Genomic DNA, 20,536 nt, shown 5'->3' with positions numbered 1-20,536 from the left:
TGTGTCCCTGAAGTGGAGAATGAAAAGGTGACTTTGGAACAGTCTGGCAAGCCTGTGTCATCCTAAAGAATATGACAAGTCCACAAACAAGAGCACAAAGTAACAGTGGTTACTGAAGGCCACCTGGATGATTTAGGTCCCCCAACTCTACCTTGTTTGCATTTCATGGCAACAGGACCCTTTTTGCTTCCTTTCTCCTTTGGAGACGCTCTGTGCTCTGGTGATTTCATGGGAGTGATGGCCTTAGCTAGTAAGTGGAGGAGTCAACACTCACAGCTTCCCTCTGATTTCCTAGAAATAGAGGCAGCAGGAGGAGAGGGTGAAATGCACTGGAATCTCTGCTCCCCTTGGAGAGAGGCCTGAGGATCTGGTACAGTTTAAGCAGCACTCTGAAGGGCTGGGGAACTCACAGAATCTGACCTCCCTGTTGGACATCTGTTTCAAGTGACATTGTGGAGCAACTATACTGACATATCACTAATGACAGTAAAGATCTAGCACCCATGGAGCATTTGTGGCCAGACACGACCCACTGTGTCCTCACAATGGCACTATGAAGCAGATGTTATTTATTGTCCTCCCCCCATTGAGGAGATGGAGGCAAAGAGATTAAGTTACAAACCAAGGTTACACAAGTAACCAGCACCCGCACACCCATGTTTATTGCAGCGCTATTCACAACAACTAAGTTATGGAAATAGGCAAGATGCCCCACTACCAATGGATGGATGAAGAAAATGTTGTGTTTTATACACAATGGAATTTTACTCAGCCACAAAGAAGAATGAAATCTTGTCATACAAAAGTAAATGGATGGAACTGGAGAATATCATCTTAAGCAAAGTTAGCCACGCTCAGAAAGCCAAAAATCATATGTTCTCCCTCCTATGTGGATTATAGACCTAAACCAAGTGCAGTAATATGATTTGACATGGGTCACACACTAAGGGGAGAATGTGTACAGGAGGAATAGGGAAAGGGAAGGAAACCTAAAACTTGAAAGTGTTTGATGTGCCCACTGTAGAGGAGCTAACAAAGTAATCTTAAACTGACAGAAGCCACTATGGGAAAGTGACTGGGAAGTAGTGAAGAAGGCTGGTAGAGATGAACCAATTAGGGTTATAATGCACATGTGCATGGAAGCAATGCTAGGAATCTCTCTGTACAGCTATCTTTATCTCAAGCTAGCAAAAATGCTGTCTTTCTTATTATCGCTTATGTTTTCTCTTCAACAAAATTGAGGAAAAGGGCAGATCACCTTCTTCCTGGAAGCCAGAGGGGTGAGGGGAGGAGGGAGAGATGGCTCAAACAATGTATATGTATATGAGTAAATGAGTAAACAATAAAAAAGAGGTGGCCCAGGGTTTTACCACATGTGTGACCTTCATTGCCTCCCTCACACTTTGGGTCCTGACCAAAAGCCATGACAAAGCCAAGGTCACTGGCTCGGAGTTGTAGGTGTAATGGGTCCAGCTCTTACATGGCTTATGAGAACTGACTGTATACATCTCTTTCCAACTTCCCATCCAGTGACATCAAATTGGTAGCTTGAACTAGGCCATAATGGGAGTATTTATACCATGGAAATTAGGAAATGCTCCAAATAAGGACTTCCCTCACAGAAAACCTGTTGTTAAACATCTACCACCACTGATCTGGGTGCGCCTGTGTAAACTAGGGAAAATGGAGTCTTGTGGAGCTGTGGAGGTATTACGCAGAATGTACAAAGGATATGCAGAACCAGGACACCCTTGTGCTGAGTGTTCAGGCCTCATCGCAGAGTGTCCAGGGCTGCAAGGGTGCTCTGGGGAGGTGCTTCCAGACCAGGAGCACGATAGAGAAGGTAGAAAGGCCCAGCATGGCACTGAGTAGTGCCTCTGCTATTTCCTAACTATTAGAACTTAAACAAGCAATTTACTATCTAGGAGCAGATTGGAGACAAAAACATCATTGATCTCACTGGGTCTTTATGAAGACTAGATGGTGCAGATAAGTCACGACTTCAAAGAAGAGGATCTGGTTCTTTTCTGACCTCCCTATCCATGGTATTTTCCATCTCATCAAGACCTACATGAGCTACATACTTCAGGCCTGCCTCAAGCTAGTCTTGGTTTTGAGAGGGGGACCTGGGGCTCAGAAAACCCTTGGTTTTGCAGTGCCTCATGACTCCCATCCTTAACTCCTTCAGTTCAAAAACCAAGTCAGCTCTCACCTCCCTCAGGTCCTTAATATCTTTTCTGATGACCCAGGGTCCTGGAAGGATGCTGGCTTCTCATAAGAAGAATGGCAAGTTGCTATAGCAATGGGTCACTCAGCTGTCTCAGAATCGGACAAAATAGTTCCTTTGTTACTTTCTATACTGGCTGAGCAAGTTAAACCAGAAAACAAAATGTCCAGCTTCTTATTTTAGAATAAGTTTTGGTAAGTTGAAATAACATGCAACATTACTCAAGTGAGCACAGGGGAAGGCCCCCAGGTCCCCAGGCATCAGGCTCACCTGTTCAGCCAGAGCCTCATCTGGAATTAGAAGAACAACATAGCATTCAAAACAAGATCTATTTATTACAAAAGTAAACAGCCTGTTATTAAATGTGGCAATTTTTTTAAAATAAAATGTGGCTCTAGATGCTGGCTGGAGATTGGGTTGCCTCACCAGTAGTTTGTGATAGGTGTCATATTTCTGCCAATTCCTGGGGGCTGCAGCCCATATTCAGAGCAACACCCTGATGGCTTCTGTCCCAAGCATCTTCCAAATTGAACCTGAGCAGTGGGAGCTATGTTGTCTCATATGGCCCTCTCCCAAGAGATGTGCCTGCCACCTTGGGCATGGAAGAAGAGGGAATGAATGGGGAGTCGTCTTTCTTCTATCTCTGTGAAGCAGGGGAAGAGAGGAGAAAACTTTTGTTCCCAGGATGGCCATAGTAGGAGGAAAGGTGGGTAGGGAGCTTGCTTAGCTCACTCCTTCCTCACTCAGAGGTTGCTCCTTGGTTCCTACACAGCTCCCCCTTCCAACAAATCCCTCATGGCAAGTAAGAAGGAAAAAAGGATGTCATCATGGGCCAACTTCTTCACTAAGCCCAAGCAGTTTCCTGGGTCCTACCTCCAGGAAAGCCCACCAAGAGGGTGCCCAAGTCAGCTCAGAAGAAACAACCTCTGTTTGCAGGAAGGAGGGGAGGGGAGGAGTCAGAGTTTCTTCATCTCTGCCAGAGATACAATTGAGCAGGCAGCCTAGACTCAGCACACAGGCCAAGCTTTCTGCTGGAGGATGTCAAAAGAGCAACAGCTGTGAGAGATTGAGGTCAGTGGGTGTCAGATCTAATTAACCACCCTGCTTTGATTTTGACATGGTTGCATTTCCTTGATTAACGTTAATGATGCTTGGTCTGAACAGCCAAGCATGGACCAGAAGCATGTGCTTCTCCACCACTCAGTAGGTAGCACAGCCTGTCCAAAGACCAATTTTCCATGTCAACTACCTCCTGAAGTTGCTTTAAAGAGCTCTGACCCTGTCAGAGTTGTTTGGAGTTACAGTGGAGGGAAGATGGAGAGTGGCAGAGATTCATCATTAAACCTTGAAGCATCAAAGTCTTCTGAGACTAAATAAATATTTTGTCCTGAACTGCGAGGAGGGAGGTAGGCAGAAGGGTTGGCCTTGGGTTTGTTTGGTTCTGACACAAAAGTTTTCTTAATCCCTTGGAGGAAGTGGAAGGAGCAGCAACAAGCCCAAAGTAGCAGACCATAGAATCTGCCATGCATTTCTACGAGCTCAGGTTCTTTGTGGAAAAAGTGACTGGTGAAGCCGTGACAGAGAGAAAAGGAAAAAATGAGAGATAAAAACATGAATGCCTAACAGAGAACAAGAACACTAGCCCAGACAGGCCAAGTACCCCACACCCACTCCAGTATCCCATTGAGATCTTAACTCAGCACCACACAGATTCCCTGCTCCGACTCCACTCTGCCTCAGTTGCTGGGAAAGTTCCCCAAAGGCTCTCCTAGCCTGCAGAAGAGTGCATCTGTCTTGGCCCTTATAGCCAGGCTCGATGTAGAGGATAAAAGGAGGGACAGTGAGAAACAGTCTCTGGCATACAGGACATGAAGAGACAGGTTGGCCAAGAACAGAACACAGTTCTTCCCACCAATCTCAGTGTGACATTCCCAGAAAACAAGGAACCAAGGGCTAAGGAAGGCCAACCACAAGCTGGAGAGTTCTCCACTGTCTCATTCACTGGAGCCCACTTGCGGCCATAGACACACTCCACAGTGGGGGTGTTTGCTTTCCTGGCTGGATTTGCTTGTGTGGGAAGGAGGGTAGCATAGTTTTGAGGGTTCCATCTGCTGTTCCTTCAGTGACATCAAAGGTGGGTCAGTACTCTCTCAGATGTCAAGGCTCTTTGGGGGTCAGGGGACTTCTATGGATCTTACAAACCAAAACAAAGTTAACTCCAATGTGAAAAAATTACCAGGAAATTACATCATCACTCAACTGTCCAGTTACATGGTCTGTATTCCATAAAGATCTGGGCAAATGTACCCTCCCACACTCACACCCTCCCTCTTGCATACTCATCCTTCCTTGTGCTGCATGCTCAGGGAATTAGGCACAAGAGATCCTGTCCTCTGTGGGTCCTACTGACAGAATTGTGGCTCTCTAGTGCCCAGGGAGATCTGGGTCACTCTCAGAGCTTAGTCCTGGTGGCAGGATATTAACAATATCCACTAAACTGTGACCATCTCATTCCCCTCATCCATTTGTCAATCTTTTCAGACAGTTTAATTCAGTTATATTCAAAGTAACTTCTGATAATGATTTACTTCTGTGTTTCCCTATTTGTTGCCTGTATTTATTAATATTTTTTGCTCTCATTCCTATCTTCTATATTTAGTTGAGGGTTGTTTTAAGGATCTGTGAGCATGGTCAGTGAGGTGGGTATAAGACATAAAAGTAATGTAAGTTAGTAAAGGAAAAACAAACGACCTAATAGGTAATTTTTGAGGATGAAATTCCCTTTAAACTTACCCCACAGGTGAGCTTTAAAGTGCCTTGTGAGCTTTAGATGGAAACACTTCCAAATCCCATTTAAGCTCAAATAAATGCAGCCTCTTTGTGCTTCTGACTGTTTGCAACATCTTTTTTTGGTGGGCATATATGAATCTACCTCATGCTTTCATGGCATATATGCCATGCATTAATAATCCCTGCAGCAGACTTTTGGGTTATTGCTATATACTGTATTTTACATAAAGTTAATCAATAATCTTGGGCATAGATTTTGATCAACAGAATGAGCACTTATACAGGAAAAAGTGATATGTGTTTGGCATTTTTTTTTCTTTACAAGACAGGGTCTCACTATATTACCCACACTTGTTTTGAACTCCTGGACATAAGAAAACTTTTCACCTCAGATTCCCTGTGCTGGAAATACAGGTATGATATGCTGCACCCCGATAAAGGATTGAAAATTGTTTTTCTTGAGATATGGTCTCACATTGTAGTCCAGCTTATCGTCAAACTCGCTGTGTAGTAGCCCAGGTTGTTCTCAAACTCACAGTACTCCCTACTCTGCTTCACAAATATACACCACCACATCAAGCTGGCAGCTTGAAATGCAGGTACTGCTGAGTGTCCCTGCAAAAATAATACACAAACTTTGACTCCCAACAGCAATGGGAGTGTGCTTATAACCCTTACTGCCAGTAAATGTCATCACGTCTTTTTAATTTTTCCCATTTTGACAGGCAAAGAGTTTGTTGATTCATATAATTAGTCAGGAAAAGAATATTTTCATATTTTTTAAGATCTCTTCTTTGGAATACCAAATAAAGTCATATATCAGTAGGTATGTATGTATGTGTGTATGTATAGGGGTGAGTGTGTTTAGGCATGAGCATTCGTGTGTGCTTGTGCAGGACATTTTTCCATTATAGCTTCTGTGTATTCTAGGTTAGTCTACAGTAATTTCTACCCAGGCCAGATGGGGAGCATTTTCCCTAGGGGCCCAACAGACGAGCTGGAATTGGTGTAAACAAAGTCATTCATTTGCATAAGGGACAGGAACTGTGCATTGATTGGTCTGAGTACTCTCCTTCATCTACATGTGGGGACTGTCATGATTGGGGCAGACACATTTATCATAACCCGTTTTTGGGTTTCAGCTCAGTTTCTGGTTCAGCCAGGAAACCCTTCTTGTACTGTCCCTTGTTTTTGCAACATTAGGTCCAATAAAAGCATCTCTCAAGTTGTCATTTTTGACTTACTTTGATTTTTATCACATAAATTTGAGTACAGACCAGTAAGGTGGCTGGAAATACCTCATTCACATAACTTATCAACATATACATATTTCATCACTCCATCTCTTTTATTAGAAATTATATAATACAGGTATGCCTTATTTATAATCTTAGTGTACCTTATTTATAAACTTTATCTCATATATATGAAAATATATGTATATATGGCTTATCAATACCCTGTTTCAGGCATCCTGGGAATCTTGCCTTTCATTTCTGTTAGGATTTCATATACTATTATTAACTATATCCCATTCCCTCCACCCATTCTGCCAATCTTTTTAATCAGAAAGTTTGATTATTTTACATCCAAAGTAAGTACTGATAAGAAGAGATTTACTCATATTGTTTTGATATACATTTTCTGTATTTTTAAATCTTCCTTCTTGCATTACTCTCTACTTCAATATTTAGGTGAGGATGTTTTTAGTGTAAGCTTTCAATTCCCTTCTACAGGGCCTTCCAGTCCCCCCCCACACACCATTATATCCTAATCAAAATTTACTGATTACCTTCATGACATCATAAGCCAACCACCTGTAGGTTATTCCCAGGAGATCTGAGCCCAAGCCAGGTCTTGAGCTTTCACAGGATTCATAAAGTGCTCATGATAGTTTTTCAAAACACTGATGAATCTGCCCCTGTACTTGGGCACTTACATAAACACCATGCGTTTCTGCAATGAAATACCTGAAGCACTTAAATTACAACATAAATGAGGGTTATTCAGTTCATAGTTTTACAGTTCAAAGGCACTGTGCCTGCATTAGCTCAGTTTTGGCAGAGACCCCCATGATACAGCCAGCCAAACATGGTGGAGGCAAAGGCATTGTGCCTAGAGAGAGAGAGAGAGAGAGAGAGAGAGAGAGAGAGAGAGAGAGAGAGAGAGAATAGCATCCTAGCATCCTACAATCCCTACCTAGGGCTTGTCAATGTCACCTAAGGACCACCTTCTAACCCCATTTCCTAAAGTTCTACCACCCTCCAATAGCAGCATCTGGGACCAAGACTTTAACAAATAGACACTTGGGGAGCATTTAACACCCAAACCGTAGCATCCCTTTGCAGGAGACTAACCGAGGTACACATACATTTTATCTCTCAGTAAGTGGTGAAGGCTGTTGTACTGCCCAGTAGTAAAGTTCCCCTAACACAGGCTTTGGACTGATCACACCAACCTTTAGTGATTTTTTTCATTGAAACCTCAACCAGCCCCAACTACAGAAGGTTTGAGTTATTCCCATGGGAGAACTCATGGTCACAGGTGACTCCAGCTGCAGTTTGTCAGGAAGAAGCACTTTTTCTTCTCTTTTGTGGTAAATTCTATGGATAAGCTTTTTTGGTGTATGGTATATGGAATTACATTTAATGACCTAGTATTACAATGCACCAGTTTGAATTCATCTCAGTTTAATTTCAACATCATACAAAAACACCTAGATACTTCCCCATATCTCCTTTCAGTTATTATTCGAAAATCTGTAAATATTGTGTCTATAAACTTATATTAAGTCAAATACAGTAACTTTTAAAATTATGTAGAGTTTGTTTTCTGGCACATAATAGACTATCTGCCTAGCAAGTGCTAGACTCTGACTTCAAAAGATCAGTACTGAAAAAAAAGATGCAGGCATAATCACAGTTGAAGACAGTGACCTAAATATAATTTCCATGGCATGAGGTTAGGAAATTGACATGTTTATATTGAAATACTATCAAAAGATGAATCAATAAACCATTAAAATTTTCAATCTTATTCCCAGTTTCATTCAAGAAAGAAAAGTAGTATTTCAGATTAATTTTTCAATTTAAATTTGGCATGAATGAAACTGCCAAAATCATTGGCTTTTTAATCCTAAACACAACATTTTATTTGTATTGTAAGTCCTATCCTTCTGTTAGAAAGAAGACTTTCAAAACAAATAAGTATTTGACAGATTCAAAGTGAGATATTCTTTAAAATGAAAAAAGAAGCCTAAGCATGAAAGCATAAAATTTGGTAAAGAAATAGTCCACACTCCAAATAAATCAAGTTGATCAACCTTGCTTACTTAAAGTGAAACAAAAATAACTGTATACTGTATCTGGTAGATAAGTGTGTTCATAATAAAAAAGGTTAAAAAAATAATTTTGTAATGTACTTAATTGGATACTACTTTAAGCAAATTATGTGAAAACCAGTTATGGGTCAGTAGTGTGGGGAATGAATATAGACTGGATATTAAATGAGATTAGTAATAAAATAGGCACATGATACAATAAGTACAAACTGTGTTCTCAAATTATTTTAAAATTATAGTCATATGGAGAAATATCAAGAAGAAATGCATTCTAGGTCTAATTGTCATGGATATGATTTCTAGGTGATGAAAATTTGAACAGCTTCCTTGACTCAATGCACATTTCATGGCTTGTAATAATAAAGGTTGAAAGATAGAGATAAAATAGTAAGAGAGACAGGAAGGAAGAGAGAAAGAAAAGGAGGGATGAAGGGAGGGAGGAAGAACAAAGGAAGGAAGGAAGGAAGGAGGAATGAAGGAAGGAAGGAAGATAGAAAGAAAAGGAAGGGAGAGGAAAGCAATGACTTCAAACAAATAGACACAATGCTCACTGAGTCTCCCCCTCAATGCCAAATCTTGATAGCAGTATTTGGAATCCAGATCTACACTTTGAGAATTAGTGAGATGATGGAGTTTTAAACAGATACCAGAAAAGAGGACAGGACAGATTTTTTTTAAATGCTGTGCTTTAAACTTACCATTTGTACCTTTAAGGAGAATATGTTTTCCACATGATTACTTAGTTCTTCTATTTTTTCTTTTCATTTCATGACTCACCTGAAATTTGTGGGGAAGAATGAAAACATTGGTGGACCAGATGGATGAGTTTTGATGGCCATGAGGTAGAGCTAAGGCACCAGGTTTGGTAAAATCCTTCCAAGACGCCACACACTGGGGACACTGATTTTCAGGCACCAAAGGAATGAGGATGCAGCAAGTGCAGGGGGCATTCCAGAACCAGATCAACTCGGCTAAGCATTTCAAGGGGGAGAAGTCCCTTTTGGAGGAAGCAACACCTCCATTTCTGGACTCTGGGATATGTGTGCTCAAAAAGTGTTTGAAGATATGGTTCTGCTTATACCCTCCCTCTACTCTGTCACCACTCATCCTTCCTGCAATTCTAGACCAGAGCTTGCCTCTGGAGGTTGAGAAAATCTACCCAGAGTGACATCAGGTTTTGTCTTGAGCATCTCTCCCTAGAAACAAAAAAATATTTTCAATGGAGGCAAGGGAAATCTCTGTAAGGAGGCAGGGAAGGCATTAGTTATGGAGTAGGGCCAAGAACAAGAAATGCAGCACAAACCAATGGGTTCTCACATGGGAAGGACATTGTGTACAATCTAGCAATGAGTTTTGCCTGCAGAGGACCACTATGGGGCTGCTGGGCTGCTGTGGCAAAGACAGTAAGAACAGTTGCCTCTGCCAAAGGCAACCAGAATAGCCAGGCAACATTTTCCTCAGACCAAGAGAATTGTCCAACACCTCTGCTCTAGCCCTGTCCACAGATCTGCCCCACCTAGGCAACTCAGGTGCTGAGGGGATTAGGTACCCTGGCCAGACTACAGAAGGCCATTCTGGCTGGGCAGATAGACTGGGAGCTTGCAAAGGCTTTTGGATGGGGATGGCAATTTGGCATTAGGGACAGAATGAAGGTCTACAGAGTGATGAGCTTATGGTGCTTATCAGGTGCTTATGGTGCACTTGTGGAGGTGCTCCAAGGACTGCCTATGCTACTAAGTCATCCATCCTCACCATCTTCCTTCTGCAGGTTCTGTGCTCTTGTCCACCTAACACTTCTGGTCCAGCCCTCACCTCTCCAGTACATCCCAGTTTATCTGCACATGCTCCATATAGGTGCTCTTCTGACAGGAAGCATGTAGGAAGGTGCTTCTGGGTGATGTCTCTCTTTCCTGGCTTTCTTTGCCCCCTGTCTTACCACTGTCCTCACCAACTGGCCTGCCATCCCTGTCCTTTCTGCTCTGCAAGTTCCCTCCTCACACACCAGTGTCACCATAGGAAGCACACTGTTATCAGGTACATAAAGCTTAGCAGTATCAGGATTTATCCTGGTGCCAGAAAAGACTCCCATACCTTGTTTGGTCAAAAGAGGTGGCTGGCTCCTGCTGATTTCCTGACACAATCTTTATTTCTTTATGGTCTGTGTACTGCGAGCTAAAACTTTATTTTTTAATGTTGTACTGGATGAGGGTAGGTTGTGGTATATACAAAAGTTTTATGATTTATCAAATCTGTCCTATTTGAATTTATCCATCGTTCTTTATCTCCCCCTCCCTCATTCCTGGAAGAGTTTCCACAGGTATCATTTTTCCGTTTATATTCATATGTGCACAATTTTTGCAACACTTTTCCTACCTCTCCTCCCCTCCCACTGGTACCAACCACCCCTCCAGGGCAGCACCTGTTCTACTCTTCTATTGTCTGATTTTGTAAAAGATAAAATATGACATTTTTGCTTATTTAAGCTAGCTACACAGTTCCTTGTGGCGCCTCTATGTATATATGCATTATAGCCCAATTTGTTTCATCTCCACTATTTTTCTTCTATCTTATTTTTTTTCAGTGAAAATTTTGATCTTTATTTAGGAATAATAGGAAAGTATTGAATATTTAACTGAGAGAGGTTTGTATATTAAAAAGATGACAGGCTGAAGAATGAAGAGCAGATGATAAGGTTTATAAAGAGGCATAACGGATACAGAGGTTAACCAGCTAAGAGACTACTGTTAGAATCCAAGTAACAGATAATGGAGTTGGAGAAAAGAGGATGGCTTTGTTGGTTCTAAAAATATATATCCACGTATCCAATCTACTGACAGCAAAAAAGAGATATGTCTCAAGGTATTAAGAACCTTATAGAATGTCTAGAAAAGTGAAAGCACCAATCTGGAAATGCTCCACAGGCAGAAGATAAGATCAGGAGATTTATGGTTCAAGCAAAACAAGCTCAGGCAAAAAGTCAATGAGAACCTATCTCAACCAATATGCTGGCTGTGAGGATGTGCACCTGTCATCCCACCTACACAGGAGGCATAAGTAGGTAGATTTTGGCCCAGGCCAGTTGAGGCCAAAATGTGAGACCCATTCAAAACATAACTAAAGCAAAGAGCGTTGTGAATGAGTTTTAAGTGGCAAAGTGCCTGCCTAGCAAGAATATGACCCTGAGTTCAAACTCCAGTACCATCAAAAAATAAAAATAATTTAATAATAGTAAAATAAAGGACTGACTATTCTAGTGGAAACTCCATGGCCTCATGAGCCATGAGCCTTAAACATCTTTAAATATATAAAGTCATGTCTTTTTTGAGGATTGATCATTTGTCTGTTACTCTTAAACCTGGATTCAGAAGTAGAAGCTCTCAGAATAGAGCGAGTTTGGCAATCTGTTCCTGGGGTATTTCTTTGACTTCCTTCATCCTCTTGTCTAAAAGTTTAACGTATTCAACAGCCTCTTCTTTATTTTTCTTAACATGTCATTTCTTTAGAACATTACTCCAGCATTGGTGTTGCAGGACATGTGAAGTGACAACACGCTGAATCCTAGATGCTTTGGTCCTGAGTTTCTTACATTCTTTGTTTAAGGGCTTTCTGACAATGGGCTGGATGACATCATCTTCTTTAGAGAGATCGAAGAGTTTGTGGACTCTTCTAACACTTTTGGGCCCCAGACAATGAGGCACAGTAGTAGCTGTCAGTCCAGGAATATCTTTCTCTCCTAGTTTTACAACCAATTTGAGAATAGTCAGAGTATCACAGTGCAACCCCAAACGGATTTGGTTTTTCTCTCTCCAATTCCTCATCTGTACAAGAATGTCCTTTCTCAGCAGAAGGCAAGCTTGGCCATGGGTCAAGACACCCATACTTCTTTGAAAAATTGTCTTTCCCACCACTGACTAGGACCACATAGTTCTTCCATTCTTCATCCAGAGCATCAACAGCAACCTCTGTGGCCATAAGCTTATAAAAAGTAGGAAGTTTGTATTGTATACATCATACATTTCTGACAGCCAGTGGCTGGAAGAAGATATTCAACTTCATCTTTTTTTCCCTTTTTCTTTTATTATTCATATGTGCATACAAGGCTTGGTTCATTTCTCCCCCCTGCCCCCACCCCCTCCCATACCACCCACTCCGCCCCCTCACTCTCCCCCCCACCCCCTCAATACCCAGCAGAAACTATTTGGCCCTTATCTCTAATTTTGTTGTAGAGAGAGTATAAGCAATAATAGGAAGAAGCAAGGGTTTTTGCTGGTTGAGATAAGGATAGCTATACAGGGAGTTGACTCACATTAATTTCCTGTGCGTGGGTGTTACCTTCTCGGTTAATTCTTTTTGATCTAACCTTTTCTCTAGTTCCTGTTCCCCTTTTCCTATTGGCCTCAGTTGCTTTTAAGGTATCTGCTTTAGTTTCTCTGTGTTAAGGGCAACAAATGCTAGCTAATTTTTTAGGTGTCTTACCTATCCTCACCCCTCTCTTGTGTGCTCTCGCTTTTATCATGTGCTCATAGTCCAATCCCCTTGTTGTGTTTGCCCTTGATCTAATGTCCACATATGAGGGAGAACATATGATTTTTGGTCTTTTGGGCCAGGCTAACCTCACTCAGAATGATGTTCTCCAATTCCATCCATTTACCAGCGAATGATAACATTTCGTTCTTCTTCATGGCTGCATAAAATTCCATTGTGAATAGATACCACATTTTCTTAATCCATTCATCAGTGGTGGGGCATCTTGACTGTTTCCATAACTTGGCTATTGTGAATAGTGCTGAAATAAACATGGGTGTGCAGGTGCCTCTGGAGTAACCTGTGTCACAGTCTTTTGGGTATATCCCCAAGAGTGGTATTGCTGTATCAAATGGTAGATCAATGTTTAGCTTTTTAAGTAGCCTCCATATTTTTTCCAGAGTGGTTGTACTAGTTTACATTCCCACCAACAGTGCAAGAGGGTTCCTTTTTCCCCCTCATCCTCCCCAACACCTGTTGTTGGTGGTGTTGCTAATGATGGCTAATGATGGCTATTCTAACAGGAGTGAGGTGGAATCTTATTGTGGTTTTAATTTGCATTTCCTTTATTGCTAGAGATGGTGTTCAAACCTTCATTCCAACTGTGAAGAAATTGTAGTGTCTTCTGTGGGGTGTCTGCTGGAAGAAGTCAACTAATTACTTTCAGGAAACTTATAGGATGTGTAGGAGCTCACAGGACAGCTTCCATAAACACAGAATTCAGGTGCCATGAGTAGCTTAAATCCATGGTTTCTCTGGGCCCTGTTTCCTCATCAGTAGGAGCGTTGTGACCCCATCCTACTCAGCTTACCCAGTGTGTAAGGAACTGCTCTGCACAATGAAGAATCATATACCTTTACCCAGAAGGGCCATGCTGCCCCTGGCTATACTCAACTCTGTTACACCCCCAAGGTTTGTTCTGTCCCCATCTAGAAAGGAGGTCTGTAGAGCTATTTCCAAAACCAAGGTGTGACTGATATTCCCTTTTGGTGCTTGGTCTTGGTTGAGAAAGTCTGTGAATCTTTCACATTAGCTATTCTGTCAGCAGCATATTTATCCTCTCTTAGATGTCATCTTATCCTGCAAGATGAGGTCTATGGAAATATGTAGACAGGACTGACTAGGAAACTTGGCTTCCAAGACATATGAAAAGTTTGAGCCAAATAAATGCTTCTCTTTAAACTAAGAATGTCAGGAGGGTCACATGAGCAACTTTCTGTTTTCTATTGAGAATGTTAAACCAATCTTGAGCATGTTCTTCTGCAAGACCAGTGTTCCTTTGGAATTTGGCTATTCTAGCAACATCTCCTAATAAGGAGGCAATTGATCACTCAGGCAGTGACAATTGACTGTGTCCTTCAGCCACCATGCTTTATAAACAGATATGGATTAGAGGAGGGACAATCTTCCAGGGACTGAGCAGAATCCTCACTGGGAGTAATGGCTCCCATTGACTCTTGATAGGGTGGCTCAGTGTGGTCTTGTCCAGGACACAGTACCTTTGCCCATGATAGCACGACTATGCAGAAGCAGGTGCTGGTCGTCTAAATTCCTCATGTCCTCCATTTAGTGTAGCCCAGGTACTCACCAGTCGGGAAGAGTCCAGGGCTTTGCTTATTGGGAACTGTAGCAGAAGGAGGGCTGCAGAAATCCCTGCTGCTGTCAAGTTAAGCCATTTTTGCCTCCTATTGTTTTTTTTTGTTTTGCATTGTACAAAAACTGATTTTCATTATGACATTTTCATATGTGTATATAATGTGCTTTGACTTTTGAATTTGAAGGAATGCAGAGCTATGTTCCTCTAGCAATTTGACAGGCAGGGCTTGCACCTGCACACTTGAGCATCACTGGTGGTAGAGCCTATCACTGTTGACTGAGGTACACACATGGTTTTTTTCAAAAAACATTTTTATTGTACAAAATATCCTGTTTTTTATAACGATTCTATGCATGGGTACAATGCACCTTGAATTCTGATGAAAAGATAGGCCTCTCTTGCACGGCAATATGACAGTTGGGCCACGCAAATATATTATATATATATATATATATATATATATATATATATATATATATATAATGCACTTTGACTTTGAATTTTGAAGGAACGCAGGAATGCACTCCAGCTGAGATTTGACAGAAAGAGTCTGGCTCATGCGCAGTTACGCACTGTTGTACCCCAGCCTTGTCATTGTTGAGTGAGGTGCACACCAGTTGCTCCATTAACATGTAAACTTTGTTTTCTAAAAGAATAATGGGTTGCATTATGAAATTTTCAAACATGTATATAATGCACTTTGGTTTTGAATTTTGAAGGCGTGCTGGGTTGGGCTCAGGTCCACCAGTAGGAACTGGCACATGCGCAGTTGGGCATCACAGACTACCAGATGTCTGAGGCACACATGAGGTGCTCTGCTCCATTGAGATCTTTTTCTTTTTCATCACACAAAAGTATAATTTTCATTATGAGATTTTGATTGATGTGTATAATAGAGTTTGAAATCCGAATGAATGCTGGGCTTCGCTCCACCTGCGAGTTCACAGGCTGGTCTGGCACATGCGCAGTTGAGCACTGTTGGCTGCAGGCTGGGTGCGCGTGCGCATTGGTACTTGGATACACTTGTGTTTACCTGCGTTGCTTGGCGACAACCGTTAAGCCAACTGTTTTGGCCAGTTGACAGTTACTCATCACAGAGCTCTGCGTGGGTTGCTGGTTCACTTCTGGAAGGTGAACCATTTGATTCGGGAGGCCACGAAAAGTCTAGCACAGTGGGAAGGGAGGCAGCTGAGAGCAGAGGGAAGAGACCTGTGAAGCTGGGCGTCTCAAACCATGAAGAAGGTGTTTGGTTTGGGGGTAAAGGATAGAACGCCCCTGGGCTTCTGCGACAAGCAGAAGTCCTTCCTGGGTTTTGGACATCACAGTACTGAGCTCTACAAGTTCAGTTACAGAATTCAGGATACAAATGACATCTGCAGGGCGGCATTCTTTGGTAATCTAGAACGGATAAATGATATCCTCAAAGATGGAGAGCAGAAAGTGAACGAAAGAGACAGCAAGGAGAGGTAATAGGGCCAGCGAGGGAGGGGCGGGGAGGCGGGGCCACCTTCCCCAGGTGCTGGCTCTCGTCCCACTCAGGCTCCTCAGCACATGGGACCTGCACACCTGGATGGGCGGGTGCCAGGCCATCCTCACCAGGAACAAAACAAGACCAATGCGTTAGCTGTTTTCCCATCCTCTGTGGCTACCCTTTAATTATTTTATTGACTATTTAAAAGTGACTTGACTAACAAAATTACAGCATATGGCATTTTAAGGTACACAATAAAAAACGTTGTTACATGAATGTTAGAAAAGTGCATAATGAGGGAAATCGTTCCCGTAACGTATCCATTTCACAGAAAAATTATTGAAATGGTAATCAAAATTCATTTTATGTGTGTACCCATGTATGTATGTTTTTTAATGAAAAAAACAAGGAAATTTGAAGTGGAAAGATTTATTTCCCCTTCCTTTTTTCAGTTATCTCAAAGATGTTTAGGAGGGGTGCCATTTTCCCTTCTTAGTACATTTCTGTATTTCTCACATGCTTCCTCACTCATTAGTTTGTGTATTTCTAAAAGAAGAATCAGTCATTCTCAACAACCATCTTCATAATTTCCTTCCTCTTGTAGAGGAAAGGAGAGATCACTGGCGGTTATCACAGTTTCCATGCACTAAGCTCATCTTGCCTTTTCAATTTAGTTTTAACTTTAGGCAGATTACAGTCATCCAACCTCGAGTGCAAAATTTCTGAGTCTCACTGTCCTAATACCCTTATCTATTGGTATGCATTCAGAATTATCTGTGAATTTTTGTCCAGAGAGCAAAGTGGGCCACACACAATGTCTAGCCCCTACTTCACTCAATGCCACAGCCCTAATGTGCAAGCTGCAGCAGACTCAGCCTGTGTTGAAATGCTCTATGGTACTCACAGCATCTTCTTTTCAGGATAACAAGATCCATGGTCCTGTGTCCAGGCCCTATTTTATGAATGAGGAAACTGAGGCCTAGAAAGGCCTTAGCTAGTAGGTAACAGATTTATTCGAACCCAGGGGGAATTAAATCTAAATATTATGTAATTTTTATTCAAATAAGCTTCTCTGGATGAAGGGTTATGTTGCTCAGTGGTAGAACATTTGCTTAATATGCTGGAGGCCACATGTTCTATTACTAGTGCCAAAATTATCATTCAAATAGGCTGCATTTTCTTTAATGTAGTGAATTAATAAGAGCTAATAAATGTTTTCCTTCCTTAGAAGAAAGAATTTGTTTAGAAAGCAGAGGAAATGCATACAGTGTTTAGAGTTCCATGAACAATTGTGTGTTTTGATATATCTCTCTATAATTTTGTAAAAATCACTTTCATTTCCACAGGACTGCTCTGCATTATGCCAGTTTCTATGGGAATACACACATGGTGACTTTCCTCCTGGAGAAGCAGTGTGAGATTAATGCCTGTGATAGGGATGGAAGTACAGCTCTGGTTAAGGTATATCACAGCCATCATTCAGCATGAGCAGGATTTGATTTAAATGCTTAGAATGAAAGTAAATTTATCGTCTTTAAATGTAACCAATCAGTGACATCTGTAGAATGCTTTATTTGAGTTCATTGAATTGACAATCTGGTTTTTTTGCATACTACACACAGGCTGCACAAGCATGGAGTTATGGCTGTGTGACTGTTCTTCTACAAAATGGTGCAGATCCAAATATCAAGGACAAGAAGGGCAACACTGCTCTCCATTATGCCATCTATAATGAGAACATAAAAATAAGCACCAAACTTCTTGAATTTAAAGCAGATACTGAGATTAAAAACCAGGTATCCATCACCCAACTTTAATTCCAAAATGTTTGAAAGCCATGTGCTTTAGCTGTGTCATAGATAGGGTCAATTTTCTGTTTGAAATATCAAGCATTTCTTTAATGAAAACACTATGAAATGATTTAATTGTTCAAGACGCCATGTTAAATATTTATACTTTGAAAGGTGCACTAGAGGGTATATTACCCTTCTGTTCATTCATGACAAATATATGTGAATAAATTGAATGTGTTAAAGGTAATTTATTTCAAATTTATTCTCACAAACTTTTTTTCAAGTACAGCAAAACAACAGGAAAGAAAATTTTTCTTTAGAATGGAACTTCATCTTAAAACACAAATAAAACAAAGTCATCCTCTCAGTGTGTCTATTAAGTCCACTGAGTCCTGTAATCATCAGCCTGCTAGTTGTGAACACTAAATCCTAGTAAGAATTAAAATGTGAAATCTTTTGAAAATTTTAGCTTCAGCAATCCTAGGCAACTAATTATTCACTTAGGTAAAACTCTGGGAAAACTGAATATGAGTGGAGTGCTAATTGTCAAGTGCTGGGAAAATCATTGAGTTGGTATTATGAATCTGTTTTATTTCATTTGGGGTCTGATTTTTTTGGCTAATACATAGTATTAACAAAAGAAAGATTTCCCATACAAATGATTACCTTTTAGGTACCCTTGGGTAAGCATCCTATGCAAAGAGAAAAGCACAAGGGCTGGGACTCAATGTGCCTGCTAGACATATTTAGTCCACAGTTAAATTTTGGGAGACCCTAGAAGCCTATATTTCAATATGCTTTAAAAAATGGTATTCATTTTCATTTGAGCCCAATTGATTGTTCGGTGTCTGTGAAGAGGGTGCCCTCATTGCATAAGGGCCAACTGTGTTCTAGTTAACTAGGTTCCATACCATCATTTCCTCATGTCACCAACTCTTCCTGTATGTTTTTGAGTCTAAAACTCCTGTTACCAAAATGTATTGTGATATGGATGACAGAGTTATCAGGATTATGTTAATATTTAAGAATTTGATCTATAGTTTACATTAGTCTCTTAGAAATGGGATTGAATTTTAGAAGTTACATATTGGTATTTTAAAACATTTTCTTTCTACTCTAAGTAATGACATTTTCATTGGACTATCTATTAGGTTCACTGGGTTAATCATCATTATTAGTGGCAGATGCACATATTCCAACCAGCAGTCTATCTTTCTCTTTTGCCCCTTAATAATTCAAGTGCCTTTCATTATACTAAAATAATACACTCAAATCAGTATTACAATTTTCATTTGATAAGACATTTTTATTTCTGATTAATATTTTGAATGAAAATAATTTTAATTAGTAATTGAAAAGGTGCCAGAATACAAATGAGTAAAAATAGTAGATGAGCCAGTGCAGTTGTGGACGCCTATCACACCAACACTAAAGAGACTGAGAGAAGAAGAATCATGATTTCTAGGCTGCTTGGGCTATATAGCCAGACCCTGTTGTGAAACAAAAACAAAATCCAACAAAAAGACAAATATGCATAAAGGTCACAGCATTATCATTATAAGTGAGAATAAAGTTTGGTATTAAGCTTTCTAACCACTAAGGTTAGAATCTTTCATCTAATAATAGGAGAAAACTCATAGACCATATCTTTATAACAATTGAAGTTCCTTTGAGGCTTATTTAATTCAGAGTCCATTTCCTTAGTGACTCATTTGGAACAAGAGCTTGACATTGATATCTGGGGTCCTGACACCATAAATGAAAAACAATCACAGACAGCTTCTTCCATGACCTGCAGGAAACAGCTGTGTCACTGGCAATCTCTCAGTACTATGTTGCTGAAACAAATTTATCAAATGTTAATGCTTTCCATAAAAAAGCACTACCAAATAGGAATTAAATAAGACTAAGGAAATTTTTAAAATTTAAAATATATAATAAAATATATAATTCATAGTTTTGTGTTATTTCTCAGATGTTCATGAGACTGGCAATTTTGGAAAAGTAAATATTCTTTGGGATTTAGCCCCCAACCCTGATTTATACATGAAAATATCACTTATGCAATTCAATAAAATACAGAAAAACATTTGCTATTCTGTTTCTGGGTATGACAAAGACATAGCCTCAGCCTTCAAGATCTTAGTTTAGATGGAAGTAGTTACATAACTCCAAAATAACATGGCATATAGATGCTGTGGTTGGAGGAGGGAATCAAGCTTGAAGCGAGTTTGGAGAGTACTAGGGTTCATGTGACAGCTCCAAGCAGGGTGGGACATTTCCAGGAAAAGGAGCAACACATGTGAAAACAAAGTGTGGTGAGAGGAGCAAGACCAATGTATATTTACTTTTTGCATTTTAAGTTCATGTTCATAGGGTCTTACAGGAAACTTTCAATTAAGAAATACATGATTTTTGAATTGTAAATTGACTTTGTCGTTTCCCAGGAAGAACTCACACCACTTTTGCTTGCTCTAAAGGAAAATAAAACCGAGATGGCAGAATTTTTAATAAATAGTGGAGCAAATATACATGCATTTGATGATCTGCAGAGGTATAGTACTTTCAACTTTTTCCAAAAAATATTAATGGTGTTCCATAGTGGTGATAATTTCTCAAGACATAAATATTACATTCATAATAAGAAGATTAACATATTGGTATAAAATGATAAATGTCAACACAAAACTTCAGTAAGGTAAAAAGCAACTAGTCTGAATGAGTATCACAAAGAATAGCGTATACTGTGGTTCATATTCCAATGTAATATTGATTGGTGTCAGAAATTTATAAT

The 20,536-nt window shown here is 40.4% G+C and overlaps 1 pseudogene; it reads right to left on the bottom strand.

Annotated features, from left to right (window-relative positions):
* Nucleotides 1-11,627: 11,627 nt before the first annotated feature.
* Nucleotides 11,628-14,438, bottom strand: LOC109676058 (small ribosomal subunit protein eS6-like; annotated as a pseudogene).
* Between the last annotated feature and the right edge of the window lie 6,098 nt (nucleotides 14,439-20,536).

The sequence above is a fragment of the Castor canadensis genome, chromosome 14 (assembly GCF_047511655.1).
Source record: "Castor canadensis chromosome 14, mCasCan1.hap1v2, whole genome shotgun sequence".
NCBI classification, from domain to species: domain Eukaryota; kingdom Metazoa; phylum Chordata; class Mammalia; order Rodentia; family Castoridae; genus Castor; species Castor canadensis.
The sequence above is the reverse complement of the archived record's forward strand: the minus strand, read 5'-3'. Positions and strand labels throughout refer to the sequence as shown.